We start from the raw sequence: 10,668 nt of genomic DNA, 5'->3' as shown, positions 1-10,668 counted from the left end.
GTGCTGTAGTGCTATTAATAAGCCAAAAGATGTAATGAGAAGTACAGTACAGATTAATTAAAGATTATTGTCATTATAAGACAATAAAAAGAGCAATTCATGGAGATACAAAAGTCTTGAACCTCTAAACACTTAAAAAAGCTTGAAAGGAAGAATACAAGCAAATACAAACCTGTGACCGAATGAGAATCTGACAAGTTTACAACCTAAATAGACATGTTATGACAACACTCTAAGAAACCAATAGAATAAACAGAATAAAGAAAAACTGGTAGAGAAGTAAAGATTTTGGGCAACACAAAAGGCAAGCTCAAAGTAATGGCTATTCACAGAAACCTTTCCCATAGAATGTGAATAGAATGTTAACTACTAACAGCCTCTTCCCTCATTACAAGGGAAGGTGCAACAGATCAGCACTGAAGAATCTGTATTATTCAGTTCTCCAACCTCAACGCAATAAAATCAGGTATCAGTAACAAAAAGGAACTGAGGATTAAGGATGTGCATCGAAACAATAACAAACTTGCTGTTTATGTCTCAAAGCAGATATTGGAATGGAAAGTATTTAGAACTGAGTGCTACACAGACAACTTATTTTAAGACATTGTAGGTAGCTAGTTAACATGATACCCCCAAAGGAAATGTATGGTGTTAAGTGTGTAGGATTAAAAATTCAAAAAAGTTAAAAATTGGGCACAAATTACAAAACACACGAAGCAAAGATAGCATGTAATGATAGGTGTTTTTTTCTTTCTTTCCTTTCTTTCTTCCTTCCTTCCTTCCTTCCTTTCTTCTTTCTTTCTTTCTTTCTTTCTTTCTTTTCTTTTCTTTCTTTCTTTTTCTCTTTTTTTTTTTTTTTTTTTGGTCTACCCAAGTTTAGCTCTGAAGGAAGTTGGAGAAATGGGTTGTCCATGTGGTATACAATGTTTCTCACTCCAGGGCTTAAGCCTCAGCCCTTTCTCTCCTGCATGCTCTCCCAAGTCATCTTACCCACTTCTACTAAGTTTTAAGATATCATGTGATGAGCCCCTAATTGATATTGACAGATAGTACCCCTAACTTACAGGCTCCCTTTTCTGACTCCCTGGTTGGCATCTCAAACTTATCATGTCCTAACAAACTGGTGCCCCAACCTGTCTGAAGCTTGCTCCCCTTCTCCATGTCAGTAAACGATACTGCCCACACTAACTTTATGCAAAATCCCAGGAGGTCATTCTTGATTTTACCTTCTGACACATTTCATGAGGAAGCCTTACAATTACTTCGATTTCCAATATATATCCCAAATCCATCCCTTTCTCTCTGTCTCCACTATTATCACCCTAGAGAGACCACCACCACATATTGTCTGGCCTTATACAGAAACTTCCTCACTGGCTTCCACACATGCCCCATTATCCCCAGGCCATTCTCCACAAGGCAGTAAACAGTAAATTGGAGGATGTCACTTCTCTGCTTAAAACATCTCAATGGCTTCTCATCATGAAAATCTCAAGTCCAAAATCCTCTCCAGATCTTAGAAGGTCCTCCCTGACAGATCCTTGCCTCACCCCTGTCCCGCCCCAATCCTACCCCTTACCAGCATTATGGTCTGGGCAAACTGGTCACTTAACTCCTTTGCTGTCCCAAAGCCTTTGCATCTGCTTCTCTCTCTTGAAATCCTCCTCACCTACTCTGTCAATAAACATTTTAATTTTTTTGAATAAACAAATACATACTTATCTGTTAACACAGGGATTTAAAAAAAATCCTTATTACATAGCCAAGGACCATGAAGCCCAGAGAGATTGAGTGTATTTTTAAAAATATTTTATTTATTTATTCATGCGAGATAGATAGAGAGAGAGAGAGAGAGGGAAAAGCAGGCTCCATGCAGGGAGCCTTACGTGGGACTCGATCCCAGGTCCCCAGGATCATGCCATGGGCTGAAAACGGCGCTAAACTGCTGAGCCACCCGGGCTGCCCAGATTGAGTGTATTTTTTAAGCCATTATTGGTTGTAAGAACATAAACCTAATGGTTCCAGCAAAATGCTTGAGGTGATCTCTGGCTGGACCATTACAGTCCACGTGCATTGTTCCGCATGCATCACTGTGGTCAGAGCAGAGAATATCTCATCTGTGGACTCTGGTCATGGGTCCATCTCACTGCTAAGGGGTGGGATCAACTCCAACCAATCCTCATGGATAGGATAGGTGAAGGGAGGTTCCCTAAAGCAGATGTATTTGTAACAGTCCCAAAGAGAAAGCATTCAAACTGGTTAAACAGGTGAGTAATTAAACTGTGGTACATCCATGCCATAGACTCCTTCAGCAATAAAAAAGGATGAGCTTTTCATACACAAGGCATGGTAGATGATCACAAGGGTATTATGCTGAGAGAAAAAAGCCAGTCTCAAATGGTCATATACTGTATGCTTCTGTTTATATAACATTCTCAAAATGGGTGCCTCGAGATTTATGCAAAGAGCCAGCATGATCTGTGGCCTTGACCTTAAACATCTGTTTATTAGGGACGCCTGAGTGGCTTAGCAGCTGAGCATGTCTTCAGCTCAGGGCGTGATCCCGGGGTCCTGGGATCAAATCCCACATCAGGGTCCCTGCAGGGAGCCTGCTTGTCCCTCTGCCTGTGTCTCTGCCTCTCTCTCTCTCTGTCTCTCATGACTAAATAAATAAAATCTTAAAAAAAAAATCTGTTAGACTATCTCTGTCCAGAAGCCACATCTTTTGCTTAGATTAGTGGTTGCTAGGGTTAGGAATTGAGGGGGCAGGAGGTGGATGTGATCACAAAGGGGGGAACACCGGGGAGATCTTTGTGGTGATGAAATAATTCTGTGTCTTGACAGTTATAGAAATCTACCCATGTGATAAAATATCATCACATGATACACATTGTACCAATGTCAGTTTCCTGGTTTTGAGATGTAGTAGCCATTGGAGAAAATAGGGTAAAGGGTATGTGAGACCTCTTGTAACATTTTTGCAACTTCCTGTGAATCTATAATCATTTCAAAATACAAAGTTTAAAATCTAAAATATTCACTAACAGCAACTATATACATTCCTAATCTATCACATATATACATAGGTCTTCCTAGGAACTTAAAATTTTGCTGATGTAATCACTTTAAAAGATTTCTCTAAAAGATCAAAAGGCAAAATGTAATGAATATAAATAAGGAATACAAAATTAAAATAAAAATTATTTGAAAAAAACTAAATTTTTATTGTGATTTTAAAAATGCAAGTATAAAAATTAAACTATTAGCGACTCTGGTGTTTGTTGTCCATCCAGTGGCCATTGGGAAGGGTCAGTGTCATACTTTGTGTATGTTATGTCTAGAACCTCATATATATTTAGGAGTAAGTGATTGTTTAATATTATAGAACATTTCCTAAACTGCTATGTAGAACCACAGTGAATATTGCACAGATGTGCTGTGTCTATGGAATATGAATTTGAACTCTAAGAGAACGAGAAAATGGATGCTTGGTACTTTGGGAAATGAGATTTTCTTGTGAAGAATCTACCACTTTCAAGCGCTCTGAGATGAAGGGTTTGGAAAAGTTAATTAGATTTTTTTCTATCATTTGCATATTCAGTAAATCACCATGCACTGAAACAGTGTCCATGCTGGCAATGGCATAAGCTATAAACTTGAACCTACAAACCAAATTCATGACATTAGCTTTTTCTCTTGAGGATGTAGGGCAAGAGATGTGGCTTCTGGACAGGGCTAGTCTAATGAACAGATTTTTTTTTTTAAGATTTTATTTATTTAGTCATGAGAGACACAGAGAGAGAGAGAGAGAGGCAGAGACACAGGCAGAAGGAGAAGTAGGCTCCCTGTGGGGACCCCAATGTGGGATTTGATCCCAGGACCCTGGGATCATGCCCTGAGCCAAAGGCAGATGCTCAGCCACTGAGCCACTCAGGCATGATCCGATGAACAGATGTTTAAGGTCAAGGCCACGGATCATGCTGCGCCCGCAATTTGTATGAATCTTGAGGTGCCCATGTTTTCTTTAACAGATGTATGTTGTGTGAATTTGTTCTGTGTGTTGTGTATGTTTGGGTTACTGTGGTGCCCAAGGCAGGTACTCCTCTCCTGGACCACGTGACACTTTCTGTTAGGGCTCATGTAGGCACATGAGTGCCTGTGTCTCCATGGCAATGTGCTGCCAGGGTCATACCTTCCCCTCCAGCATAGACTGGCTGTCAGAGGACATGGAGGCTGCCCTACTCCCCTTGGTATCCCCCACTGGAGACAGCACACCGGTGCAGGGGGAGCAGGGAATATGGGGATACCAGGCTGGGCAGGCTTCTCTGGGGACCCAGAGGGTGCTGAGGGCTGTGGTCACTCACGGCCAAGTAGAACATGGACTTCCTGTGGGGAGACCCCCTGGCTGGCTGCTCCTGGGGAGGGGACTACTGTGGCACTTCTGTCCTAGACTCAATGCTACTCTGAAGAGAAATGGTGAGACTTCATCTAACACTGCTCCAGACCAGCTGTGTTTTCCTCCTTTTTTCTATTCATCAAGTATCAGATGTCCCAAAGAGGTCCTTCTAAATTCCCCCTCCTGATATACACACCCCTTCCCCCATTGAGAGGTGGCTATGATGCTGTGATCCATGGGCACATGGCCCCTAAGAAGCCTGCCAGCATCACTTTCTCTCTCACACAGGGTCAGCTGCCATGTTGTTTGTGGCTGGTGCATCTAGTGAGTGATGAGAGGCCATGTGGGAAAGAGAAGGTACCAGGAGCACCAAGTCACCAGTCATGTGAGTCAGACCCCTTGGATCTTCCAGCCCCTCTAGACCTCAAGTGAATGCAGCTGGTAGCCCTCAGCCTGCATTGCATGGAGCAGAAGAACCACCCAGCTGAGCCCTGTCTGCTTCCAGTCCCACAGAATCATGAGAAGGAACAACTAGCTGTTATTTTAAGCCATTATGTTTTGTTTTACAGCAGTAGCTATTTAAAACACTCTCCAACAAAACTTGGAAAAATCTGGTGGTTGAATGGGTTGAGCACCTACTATTTGCCAGGTTCTGTGTTTGGGGCTGGGGCCACACAAAGGAACAAGAGAATCCCTGACTCAAGAGCTCACAGACCAGAAAAGCAAGGATACACCTATAACAGTGATGTGGAGAATGGATGAGCAGTAGGTAAAGTGTAGGATGCTCAAGGGGCAGGGGAGGACAGAGAATCCTATTGCAGAAAGGCAGGAGCAAGAACAAGGCATCTTGCCTGGTTGCCCCATGCAGCAGTGACTACCAGGGGGAGTTGGTGATAATCCCTGACTGTATTTTATATGGATAGATTTTGCCATAGATGCAGTAACATTGCTACTTCCACATGATGTCATTGTGCCAGGTGCTATGGATCCTGTCACTGATTTCTTCACAACTGCCTACAAAAAAGGGTATTACTGTGGTCTCATTGTACTGAGGAGAAAGCTGAGGCCTAAGGAGTTGCAGTCAGGCAGCTAATGAGGGACAGGGGCAGGCCCCAACTGAGGCTCTAGGATCCAGAGCAGAGGCTCACAGCCATGATGCTGTTTATTGGCTTTTAACATTTTTAATCAGGCATTTCCTCAAGGCATTAAAAATAATAATTGAAATGGCATAGCAATGACCATATAATGTTATTTTAAAGTCCCCTAAAACAGAACACTTCAGATTATTTCCAACAAGCAGAGAGCACTTTTCTGCATAAAGGTTTACTTTGCCCTTACATTTATTTATGTTCACACATCATTACATTATTTAAAAAAGAATTTGAGGCAGATATATGAAAAGCCTTTTCTGTACATCGGGTTATTTCCTTAGGATAGATTCACAGACAGTAAATAAGATGCTTTAAGTTTAGGGTTTCCTACAAGAAACCTCTGGAAGGAAAAGACAGTTGATCTCCATGAATGATTGTCATATCTACTCGTATTTAGAGTGATCGATCATTCCTATATTTCATAGTTCCCAGGAAACACAGAGTGGTACTTCTGCAGAGGACTTAGCCATTTGACTTATAATGAAACTGCCCGTAAAGTTTCCCTCAAAACTTGAAGTGAATCTGTGGCTGAGGTTTAAGAATTCAAATGTGCTCCCAGGGCAGATACATCGGTGGGTGTGAATAGAAAGCAGAAGTGGCCTCGCCTCCCTGCTTCTCCTTGCATCAGAACCAGGTCAGCTCCTGCAACAGCTCCAGTGCTGGCAACTTCCCAGGGTCTCAAGGCAAGCCCAGCAGCCAGTGGCCAGGTTTGAGCCACAGATCCTGCTGGTACCTGGTGGTAGGGAGGGGGCATCTCTCTTAAGGGGCAAGTATTGCCTCTGGGCCTGTATATTGGCACAACCATGGTATTCATGGAGTCTCCCAGCCTGGGGGGAGGGATTAGCAGCCGCTTTTTAGAAGTGTGGGTGCAGGCACACAGGAGTGAGCTGCCTTATTAGCCCTGCTACTTTTCCAGCACTTCCTTCCCCATCCTTAGTACCAAATCCTGGTTATACTTGTGGTGGGACCACACTGGCCTTGGAACATGGGAGGAGGAGACCTTTCCATAGTCTCCTAATTTCTTATGTGATATGATGGTTAGGTCAGCAATCCTGTGAAACAGCAGTGTGCTGGTAAATCCTTAACAACCAGCTCTCAAAAATATGTCTGTCTATCTGTCTATCTATCTATCTATCTATCTATCTATCTATCCATGTATTTATCTACCTATTTCAGTGTTTTTAATAAATTTTACTGATATGAAGTATGTGTAGCAGCACACAACTTACAATTAATAATAAAGCACGTAATTCTCGATTGCAAATTCCGTTTAGCCAATTAATTCTTACAGAAGGCTGTTATGAAAAAAAAAAACAAAAAACGCTGTTATGACTTTTCACCAAATTTTTGAATCTGTAGCCAAACCAGAGTGTCAGTTTCACCATGATGTGACAAATGGAGTTGCGCCCTGATCCACAGTGTTTTACCCAGTAATGTATGGTCGTTAAGTCTGATATGTAATTTATTGCTAAACTCTTTCTCGGATGATATTTATTAATTGAAACCATTTTCACCTTTAGCACTGCATATGTCAGAACTTTCCTCAGTTATCAACGGCTTGAGTGACTTTGTCAAAATGGATAATTGTTTTTGAACCCTATAAAACTATTTCCTCAATTTTGTATGCTCTTCACAATGTAATGGCTATAGACATGGACCAATTTAAATTTAACCTGCATTATTAACAATTTTCCCACCCTTTCTTTTTTTTAAAAAAAGATTTATCTATTTATTCATGAGAGACACAGAGAGAGGCAGAAACACAGGCGGGGGGGAAGCAGGTTCCCCTCAGGGAGCCTGATGTGGACTCAATCCCAGGACCTTGGGATCATGCCCTGAGCGGAAGGCAGCCGCCCAACCGCTGAGCCACCCAGGCATCCCTCCCCACCCCTTTCTTAAGTCTAATCCACAAAACAACAAATCAAGGCCTTGTCTGCAGTATTTTCCAGTTTCTATGGTGTAAATTCCTCTACCATCGTCCATTTTAAGATACCAAAATGAGTTGGCAAGTGTGTGGTAGCACATCACTGTGCGGTGTCTTCCCGTCAGCAGACATAATAACCTCAGCAGCAAAAAAGCAAAGTTTAATGAAATGAGTAGATTTTGAGTATATATTATCTTTGCTTTAATATATTTAAGGATGAGTTTTATATATTTTGACTTTAAGGTTTTAATGACTCAAGAGTAATTTTCTTCTCTCTGGGTCAGTCATGTTTCTTGATTCTCCAGTGAATATTGTGTGAAACTGCACTACTGTCAATGCTTTTTATTAGTTTTCGAGTTTTTAGGGCCATCCTATTGACAAAGCACGTAAGTAACTGGTAGTTAGCTAACAGAAAGATTTTAAGCCACAATAACATGAAAACAATAATATAAGAAATATAAATAAGGGACTGAGAGAGGAAGAATAACCAGATTAGTATCTTTTCTTTTACAGTATCTTTATCTTTCATTGTATCTATCTTAATTTAGTAATCAAAAAGTGAATGTACTTTTTTTGTATGTATTTTTTTATTGGAGTTCGATTTGCCAACATATAGTATAACACCCAGTGCTCATCCCCTCAAGTGTGCCCTCAGTGCCCTTCACCCAGTCACCCCATCCCCCTGCCCACCTCCCCTTCCACTACCCCTTGTTCCTTTCCCAGAGTTAGGAGTCTCTCATGGGGGCAGCCAGGTGGCTCAGCGGTTTAGCGCACCTTCAGCCCAGGTGTGATCCTGGAGACCGAGGATCGAGTCCCACGTCGGGCCCCCTGCACGGATCCTGCTTCTCCCTCTACCTGTGTCTCTGCATCTCTCTCTCTCTCTCTCTCTGTGTCTCTCATGAAGAAATAAATAAAATCTTAAAAAAAAAAAAAGGAGTCTCTCATGTTCTGTCACCCTCTCTGATATTTCCCACTCATTTTCTCTCCTTTCCCCTTTAATCCCTTTCACTATTTCTTATATTCCCTGAATGAATGAAACCATATGTTTGTCCTTCTCTGATTGTCTTGCTTCACTCAGCATAATACCCTCCAGTTCTATCCATGTTGAAGCAAATGGTGGGTATTTGTCGTTTCTAATGGCTGAGGAATGTATTTTGAGTCATAAAAGCAACTGCCAGGAAGCAATAGGAGAATATGATGAACAAGGTTGGAAAGACAACATGTAGAAGAATAAAATAAAAGTATGAGTACAAGTCAAGAAGGAGTATGAGAGAGGAAGATGAATATAAAGGAAGGTGGCTAATTTTCTTGTTTTTCATTTCTGAAGATCTAAAGGTACTGTATAAAATTAACCCTGAAATAGAAGCATTAAAGTTCTAATGGCAACCATGAGAAGATCTACTAGAAATCACTCTTAATGATTATTTGGGCAAAGGTAAAAATGACCACAGGCAAAAGAGAAGCTAATCTTTATGTTTTTATAAGCTGAATTTTCCTTCCCTGGGCAGGTATAATTTTATAAGTGAACAAAAAACCACATCAGTATTAAAAAAGCAACTTCTGCTTCCTCATTCTGAACGCCGTATATTTTGCAGTAATCTTTTTCATAATATATTTTGCTTTCGACCACATATGCAAATACCCTGAAAGGGCTGCATTTACGTTTCATCCCTATTTCCACTTTCCTTAGCTTCCTCTGTCAGCCAGGGGAATTCTCCTTACATTGGGGAGTGGTCCCATCTTGTGCTTGTCTACACTACAAATATTCACAACTTGTTAAACATCGTACTTTGTCACAGGTACATTCTTATTAATGAAATCCCATTACCCTAAATTTTTGTGTCTGGAAAGGGAGTCTCAGGGGACTTAGACACCCCACTCAGGGTCCTACAGGTTAATGGCTTACGTTGGCACGGTCCTGTTCTTTGTAGCAAAGGATTAAGATAGTTAAACCATTATCAGTGTGGGCCTCCCCCACAAAATGCTCCCAGGCAGGACTTTTGAGAAGATGGGAGTGCCCTGACCTGCTGGTTTACACATTTACTCTATTTAATTCTCATTCAAGCAAAATCGATAAGGAACTGTGCTTTCTTCATTTTCAGATGAGGGAACAGTCTCAGTGCAGTTAAACGAAGTGCCCTAGATCACCTTTCCCTGCCTGCCCCCCACCCCCACCCCCACCCGCCTCAAGCAACACGTGGCCAGGCCCTTCCTCTGAGAGGTCCCCTGGCTGCTGAGAATGGGGCTGTCGAGAAGGAGGGTGTCAGGGTCCTGCAGCCTCCTTCCTCAGCACAGGGGCCCAGGGCCTCGGATGGGACCTGTGGCAGCCCCGCTCCTGGCTGACGCTCAGTGCTCAGAGCTCACGCAGATCTGCTCTGCCTTCTTCCGCGGGGCGAGTCCGCCGTGCCTGAGTGGAGCCCACAGGGGCTGCAGGCCAGCTGGCAAGTGGCTGCTGAAGCGCGGCCAGCACCTGCAGTGCCTCCGCTGCTCCCCTGTCACCAAAGGCCGCTGTCCAGGAGAGCTTGTGCCATAGCACAGGGGCCCCTGGGGTGGCTGTGCAGTCCATGAGCTCTGTACCCTGTAACCAAGGAAGCGGGACCCAAAGAACAGCCTGGGGACATAAAGGTGCTTCCTTCCTTTACTTCACCTCAGTGCATCTTGACAGGAGTTGGGAGGGAGGCCCCTTCAGGGAGGCATCTAACCTGGACGGAGCTCACACCTCCAAGAACGGAAGTGAGGCCACTCTGCTCTCTCTGCTCCACTCTGCCTCTCTGCAGGTCCCAGGGAGTGCTTCTAACTTCATGGTTTTGGACCCCAAAACCCCAGCCTCGCAGGCCTTTGGTTCCCCTCCTCCAGGGTCAAACATGGCAGCACCTCATTCAAAGTGCCTGTGTTCCTTTCTCTCTCCTCCTGTTCAAGTGACCTTTGTCTCCTGCCGCCTTGTGGCAACCTTTGTGGGGCATGGGCATCTGGCCTGAGGCTGTAAGGATGCACGAGGAGACAGCCTTCCCCACACCTCTCCCACCCCCAGCGCCTCATGTGGCTGCAGACAGGTTTGCTCAGGGTGAGCCTCCAGTGATTGTTCTAATTGGGAGACTTGACCCATGGTGGCCCAAAATGACCTGATGACAGTCACTTCCCAGGTCCCACCCAGGCCACATTTGGCTGGTCCCAGTGTTCACTGATCCAAATGAAGA

The sequence above is a fragment of the Canis aureus genome, chromosome 29 (assembly GCF_053574225.1).
Source record: "Canis aureus isolate CA01 chromosome 29, VMU_Caureus_v.1.0, whole genome shotgun sequence".
Classification (NCBI taxonomy): domain Eukaryota; kingdom Metazoa; phylum Chordata; class Mammalia; order Carnivora; family Canidae; genus Canis; species Canis aureus.
This window is presented reverse-complemented; position numbering follows the sequence as displayed.